Below are 8,475 nucleotides of genomic sequence, written 5' to 3' on the forward strand. Positions count from 1 at the left end.
CCATTTCCAAACATGCAAAGTCAATGACCCCCTTCCCAAAGAAATTCTTAAATTGTACACCTCGTCTTTTTAGAGAGCTGTCACGACTTGGCTGCACATGTCTTGGCGTTGAGGGCATTAATTACAACACTGTTTTAAGACTTAATGCAGGGTTGTTTTCATTTGTTTACATACTTTCTTTATGATCACAATGGTTGGATTGACTACCCCAAAATTTAGGACTTCCACAGCCTGATCCCCTCAAACATTACAAATGTAAACATGGCTTTTACAGTTTAAAAATACAGAACATTATTCCACATGTTAGTCTTTGCATCAACAAAAAGCTGTCAATCAATGTTCGGGTGAAAACATTTTGCATAACCACTCTCTTCTTGTTGACTTTAGGATCTTTAGGAGTTGGAGATTTATTTAATATAAAACAAAAGCTGCAAGAATGAAATAAAAACAGCCTGACCACATTATATGCAGCCAAATCCATTCATAATGCATGGCACGCAGTCTGGATGGTCTTTTTGAAGTGTTTACCAGATTATGCTCTTTCCATTCGGTGATGTTTAGGTATCATATACCCTGAAAATCAGCTTGCGTGATGCAAAATAATTGGTACCATATAACTTTAGGTTTCTGGAGTTCAGATGAGGACTGAAATCACCCACACGTCACTTAAATTCTTCAACTCACTCGTCAGAACGTTGAAATAAAGACAGATTGATATTGCATATCGGGAAAATATGTTTGCCCTAATCATGCCTAATCTCAAATCATAAAGTAAGAATTTTAATCAGCCTTGAAACGTTTGAGCTGGATGACCTCTATCAGCTGCAAGAGCTTTGGATAAAAAAAGACAAAAGTTCAAATAAAATCACCGAAAATGTCTCAGTGGAAATTCCTGTCGTAATCAGGAAGAACCAAATTCCAGTGTTTTACTTCCAAGGTGGGCACACGGTGGATTTTAAGCCTTTAATCAGGCATGGAGGGAAAGACCACTTCTCCTGAGCTGATCAACACGTGGCTGCAGAGAGGCTTTCACATGGGACGACGTCATGTGCCCACAAAACTACACACACATACCGAGACACACATTATTCCCACCAGCTGTGTACACAAACGCATGCACAAAACCTCAGCAAATCAACATGAAAAGGCACCACGGCACATGAGCAACATCATTACATAACGTCTGTGCACCTGGAATCCGTCTGCAGGGTTTCTGTGAAATGAGATTATCCACCATGTAGGTTATGACTTGGAAAAACAGTATATTGGACCGGAGATTTCCTCGCGGCTGTTAGTCAAACAGGAGACGCCATCTCAAAACTACATGGTCGGGCGGATTGTTAGTGAATGTCATTTTTTCTAGACATCATGTGATAAAATAATCTTCCACAGTTGTATTTACATTTGCCTCTGATTTGTTATAATCCTGGTTTAGCTTATCTTGTCTAAGGCTTGGCTAAATGATTTAGTGAAGCAGAATAATAATGCAAAAACTCCAAAATATATAGATAGAGATGGTAAATTAGATAAACCATGTTTACTTAATTTTAGCTTACCTTATCTTTAGCTAACGTTAAGCTTAATTTAGTTGAGTTGTTCAATTTATATCTTAAATTAGCATTCTTAGCTTCATTTAGCACTCAAACAAAATAATAAAATATGTAGTAAATACAAATACACTGGCAAGCAAAGTGAACTGATTTTGTAGCTTAGCTTAATTTAATTTTGTTAGGCATAGCTTCGCGTAAGCTTAACTTAGTTTTCATTTAACTTGATTAAGCTTAATTATGTTACGTTATCCAAAAATGCTCAGTGTATTAAAAAGATATTAATACTTAGACTGGCAAAGTAAATTGAAACATGTTAAGTTCGTTAGTTTGTAGTAAAGCTTATTGTAGGTTAGCTTCACTTGAGCCAAACTTTCTTCTTACGATCCATCTATGATAATAAAAACTAAATAATGAACAAAAAACAATGAATACCGATTGTGCCAAAAACAAAAAAGAACAAAAATAACAAGCTGAACGGGAAATTAGATTACATACATGTAGTAATGGTGCCCAAAGACATGAACACAACACACATTCTGACTTTACTTTGAAGCAACATTTACCAATAATCAACCAACCACATTGTTTTGCTGTACAGTGTCAAATTTGGAAGGAAGTAATGGATTGTTTTAATGTCACAAAGCTGGTAGATGGTGCTGTCCCTTTGGAGCCAAATGTGTAAAAGCTTTCAGGAGTTCCCACAGCTGCAGATGATGGAAGGAGTGAATACATGGAAAAATCACAATTGGGCTTATTTATCTTCTTCAAGAAAGCCTTTCAGTAAAAACCTCTGATTTTGTTACGGGAAATGACAGGATTTATGGAAAATCTGGTCTTAATCTCCACTGACTTGAGATGGCAACTATCTATCACTTTGACAGAGGTCTCGTTTGGTAATTGTTCCAAGAAATCTGAATTACAGTAACTTTGATGTTTGAAATTGCACCTTTAAGTCTCGCCTACGGTCATCTTTTACTGTCCCGTGCCCGTCGGTTCAGTTGTTTTCATTCATTCTCTTCACAAATTCACATAAACATCTTGAACGTGTTACTAAATGAGCCGTCGTCCTCAGTGCGACAGGCACAGGCTGGATTGATGAGGTGCAGAAGCAGCAGCTGTCTGACCTGAAGACATTGTCCCCGTTTCTTGTTCTTGTGTTTGGCCCCTTGTTTCTCCTCTTCCTCTCCTCTCCCTTTTAGTTTAACTCCCAAATTTGGGCATCGGAGGAGATGTTTCCATGTGTTTCACCAACTGAGATGTTGAAATTATTAAAATGACTGATGATGGATGGCGTGTCGGTGGTCTTTGAGCTCATTCTATTTTTATGGCTTTAAAGGCATCCAAATCTCTGCCTTTGGCACAAAAACAGTCTCACATTAAAGACGAAAAATGATATGCAACATATTGCTTTGTGTTAAATCCCAGAGTTTTTCCACTGAGACAAAGTCAAAAACAAGGTAGAATACGTCTTAACTGAGCCAACTCCTTTACCCCTACTGAGATCAAACTTTGGTCATAAAACTAAAAGGTGGTATATATTTTTCCAGCTCTGCTCTCAACACTGTCCAAAGAAAGCATCATGCACTCACCCAACTCCCAGATGTTATAATTCAACAAAACAGTGCTTTAATGCAATAACTTATCAAGACTATAAGTGAGGAAATGAGCCTGAATGACCCTAAATAACACAAAGAGTAGCAACAAATCTTGGCCTGCAGCTGAAGCGCGTATCTTAAGCAATAAAGTGATGCATGCAAGATGAACGAAGAATATCACATGCCTAATCGTGGCTAATGCATGCTCTTGAGTTTGGTTTAAATACTAGATGTAGGTCTTATCTCGAGGAGGAGCGTGTGTGTTTTCCTCCTTTTCATGTGCATTAGTGATTCACCCGACTTCAGACAGCGAGAGGGGAGCTCCATGGGGCCTTTTGATGTTCTCAAATGAAACATCTGCACATTACAGCGCAGAGGGAGAGCCAAAGACTGGAGAGAGAGTAAAAAGAAAGAGAGCGGACATGTGACCGAGGTTTACTGGACTGAGTAAAGTGGGTTTAAAACACACAAGAGGGGAATAAACCTCCCTTTGAAAACATATCACGGTCAATTTCCCCCATTTTATCTCGACATTAGCCACAGGGCTGCTGGCCCTCGAAAGCTCTCGTATTTCACTGGATGTCTTCATTCTGTGGCTGATCATTTTTAGCTCCTAGTGGATGTACACACAGATCAAAGGCACCATATAGTGTTTAAGACTGGTACAGAGTTGGATTTATCAGTGGTCACTGCAGATTTTGTCCAGGTGAAAGTCTTTTATTAGGTTCACGGAGGAAAAGCACTCATGCTACAGCTTTCTTGACCGATTACATTTCATAGAAGAGCATTTTTGGCAAAAGTGTATGAAAGTACGAGCTTTTTGGCTCAAATCGCACAAGTTCTCCAAAAGCAGTCGAGCAGTTTCAGCTCCTTCCTGTTTGACAAATTACATTGACCGGAATCTTGGAAGAACAAAATGTCCTGAAACACACAAAGAAGAAGAATGTCATGGTTAATAGCTAAAAATTGAAAACCACAATCAGAATCTGACAGCAACAACGCACAGTGAGCAGACCACCAAGTACTGCAGCAGCAGCAGAGTCCAGGAGAAACACAGGCTGTCAGGTCCGGTAGATGGATCTGCAGCAGGATAGACGACAGCAGAGAGAAGTCCAAAGAAGAGCACCCAGAGTCAAGTGTGAGACTCAGTTTAAACAATTTAACAGTAAAAGTTAATCATGGCAAAACCAATGTTTGACAAAAAGAAATGTTGCTCAATTTCATGTTATAACACAAAAGAGTTCAGGCTTTGTGAGAGTTTTTTGAGAGAAAATTGCTCAAAAGTGATTTTCTTTTTGCTGTGGTTATTAGAACAACAAGCAAAAGTTGTAAAAGTATTTTCCTGAATATATGAACTCTCTCATCCAACCAAAAGCTATAGATTTAAAGACACATAAATCAGGTACAAAGGATAAAAATGAATAAACTGTAATTTACATCTTGCTCGGCGATCATTTTTCCTGCCTGAGCAAAAAGACAGACTCCTCTTCTGTCTGCAGAAACCAGCAGGGAGAGCAGAGAAGGAAGCCAAAGCCTAGATAAGTATCACATAAATAATTGATTTAAAAACACTGAATGAGTGTTCAAATGATGTGGCTTCAACAGAAAGCCTCAGATACAAGCACACCCCCTGGTGGGGGAGTTGTGTGCTGTAACAGTAAGAGCCTTGAGAAGCACACTGACAACAACAACCAAAAAGAATTCACCTCTGGGACGTTATTACGCCAAACTATACAGCAAATATCGACTGGAAACATAACAAAAAGCTGATTTTTTTGTTAAAAACTGAACTTTAATTAGCCGGAAATTAGCGTTTACACTTGCCCGCTGGTTTCTTTGTACTTAATTTTAGTCTGTTTTAGTCTGATGCAGGGACGTATGGTTTTTGTTTCCTATCTCGAGTTATATGTAGTTTCATCTTTTAAATGTTTAGAAACCCTTTGAAAAAGTAACAGTGACTAAAGGCAAAGACACACTTGGACAGAAGGGACACAGAAAAATGTTTAATTCACATTTCATTTATGAAATTCTACTGTACATTTGTCAGAGGATCAAAAATAATGTAAACAGGATCAATCCCAAAATGTTTCTACCTGAAATTCTGTGAAACCGTAATGTAAAAAATGTCTCAACCTGAGTTCCCCCTGATGTGTTTTCCTTCTTGACAAAAGTAAAAAACAATTTTCACATTTTTCAATTTTGGAAGAAAGCACATTAATTAAAAGGCTTTAAGGCGACAACACACAACTCTGCATGTGTTCTTTAAACTAGCTACAGGTAATATTTTTTCCCACGAAACACGTATTTCTTCTTCTTGTAGTTTTCCTTCCTCCTCCTGCTGAGCCACCGGAGCCGAGCTCTGTCCGTCCTGTCCTGGCTGGCCGACGGGAACGTCCGCTCAGGAAAAACCTCAGTCAGTTTGCTCAAAAAAAACACCTCCAGGTTTCGACCGGCCTGGGCCACCTCTGAGTCCGGCTGCACAGTACGGGAAGATACATTAAAGAAAATAAATAAATACACTTTATTTGTCCAGGGAGTGACTTACAGCACGTCCACTTCTTTGGTTTAGTGCTAATCAGTATATCTTAGCATGCTGACACACTAAACAAAGATGATGAACATGTTGAACATCATACCTGCTAAACATGTCGGCATTGTTGCTGTGAGCATTTTAGTATGCAGACATTAGCTTGAAGCTGAGAGCAGCACTGCTGTGATATCACTGAAACTGAATCTTTACCGGCAGGAGCACACAAACTGATTGGCAGTCTCGACACAAAGAAATCAAAGTGCAAAAGTGGGCCAGTTTTCTGCTACATGTGGAATTCATTCGCACAGATTATAGTGCAGAAATAATTCAATTACACCAGAAATTAGATTAAGGCGGGAAATCTCCTCAGATTCCAGCGGCCTCGTGGCAAACTTACATAATTGAATGTGGCGCAGTTCTTGAACATCAGCAGAATGTCGTCGACAAACTGGTCGGCAGTGAAGTAGTGGAGGGTGTTGCTCTTGTCCAGTTTCCTGCGGATCACTGACAGGTTAATGGGCCTCTTGATGATCTGGTAGTAGTTTCGGGCCTGGGGCACATTCACAGAGATTAGATCATTGTTGTGGAAATTGGTTTAATTTTGATATTGCGGTTTGTTATGAAAGCTAAGTGGAACATTTTACATATACAGTACAGTGAGCCGGTGTTTTCTTTGGTAGGTTGTTACAACCATTACATACTGCCACCCCTTTGTGCTGTTTCTGCCCTGCAGGGTTTTAAATGAGGCCAGCGGTGTGGGTCTGCCCTTTTTTACTGCTAAAAGATTTTTAATAGGTGCTTTGTTCCACTTGATTTATAGTACTTAAGAAAAGTGTGGATATAAAGTATGTGAATTCGATGTTTGCATCAAACTCACTTTAGGTTTATATCCTGGGTATATACATGCTTATCTGACTATAGTTCATTCTCACACTGCACAAAAACAAAATCATCATGTCACTACTGAGATTAGGGAGCTGGCTTTTACATATTATGCTCCACATGAGTGGATCAATCTGCAGAAGCTTGTAAAACTCCCTTTTAATCTATTCAGATCTCTGCTGGCTGACATGGAGCAGTGTGAAGGCCTGTGTTTTCTTTGAATTTATGTTGTCCCTAATGTTGGTGTCCTTTTTGTTGTGGATAATTGTTGATGCATACTGGAACTTTTGCATGTTTGTAATCAGGGCGTGGTATAACACTATAAACACTATAAAACTAAAGACATGTAATGTTGATGTGTTACTGAACAACCTCTTGCAGTATTTGATTTACATATTTTTTTGATATCTAACCAGCTGGTATCTTATATTCCTGTGTAGGACACTATCTTTCATGACATGAAAATGAAAACTAACCAGCTGCACCACTTTGTAACTCTATTGTGTAAGAGCTACCCTGGTGTTATTATGACACATGGAAAATTTGTACAGTTTATATATATGATATATGATGTGATTTCTCTAAGATAAATATATCACAGTGCAGATTTTTAATGAGAATCTGATGGACTGACCAGAGGGCTGACGGGTTCGTGAAACGGAGCGCTGAGCGTGTGACAGTACAACAGCAGAGTCAGCTTCTCACACCTCTGCACAGGAAACACACACAGAAACACACATGGCCATTAAAAACCATTAGGTTATGTGATACCAGAGTCTGAATCGATTGGACCCTGCAGCTCACCCTCTGGTCCTGGCTGGACAGCGCGTATGGAGCTTTGACTCCCTCACAGGAGTGCGTGCTCTCACAGTCATAGGTCTCCACAGGCTCCTGGTCAGTTCTGCACAGTGTACACACCCAGTCACCTCTGTAGGACACACAGGACCGCTGTTATTTCGTCATTTAAAGATGAGAAAAATACATTTTCACATTGCTTTATCACTGTCAACAAATCCAATAGAAGAGAAAAAAGTGTCCACACAGCAGAGCACTTACAGTGGGAAGCTGGTGAGAGGAGGTACATGACAGGCCAAGTGGTAAACCTTCGGGCAGCGGTCACAGCAGAGAAGATTTCCTCCGTTCAGACAAACGGCGCAAAAGTCTTCACTCTCCATCTCCTCTGTCCCAGATCCAGGTCCGGGCTGCTGGATGAACAAGTCCGCCTCCTCCTGTGGGCAGCAAAGATCTTCTGTTTGATCTTCTCTGTCGTCCATTTGAGTTATAACCACTTCACATTTAGCTTCAGATTCATCCTCCAGCTCCAGGGATCGATCCTGATCTGCTTCTGGGTCTGGATCCAGTTCGATCACCATGGTCTGATCTGGATCTGGATCCAAATAAAACGTCTCCGTATCCGTTTTTGGATCCAGGTCCCATTCGTCAGATACAGAATCAAACAGGATATAAGGCTGATCTGGATTAGATTCACAGTCAAAGCCTGAGTCCTGCTCCGGTTCTCCAGGGGGGGGACTGTCAGGACAGTACGGTTCGGTCCAGGAGGTCGGGGGTGTTTCTGGTTGGCTGAGATCAGGCAACTCCTCTGGTTCAGGCTGAGGTGTCTCACTTTTAGCCAAAACGTTTGCCTCATTTTGGCTGAGTCCATTCTGCAGGCAGAGACACAGAGGGAAACAGTGATCATCATCATCATCCTCAAAGGGAGCTCATGTTAACCTTTGACCCACATGAAAGTGGCTCTCATGTGGAAATGCGTGCTGGTATGACAATAAAGATCCTTGAATCCTTGAATCCTTGAAGTGTCTGGACCTTCATCTCTGTACCTGATGAGGACGATCCAGACCGGCGACGTCATTGTGCAGTTCGGCTTGTGTTTGGCATGACAGTCGAGCCAGAGACACCA

The sequence above is a fragment of the Pempheris klunzingeri genome, chromosome 5 (assembly GCF_042242105.1).
Source record: "Pempheris klunzingeri isolate RE-2024b chromosome 5, fPemKlu1.hap1, whole genome shotgun sequence".
In the NCBI taxonomy this organism is placed as follows: Eukaryota; Metazoa; Chordata; class Actinopteri; order Acropomatiformes; family Pempheridae; genus Pempheris; species Pempheris klunzingeri.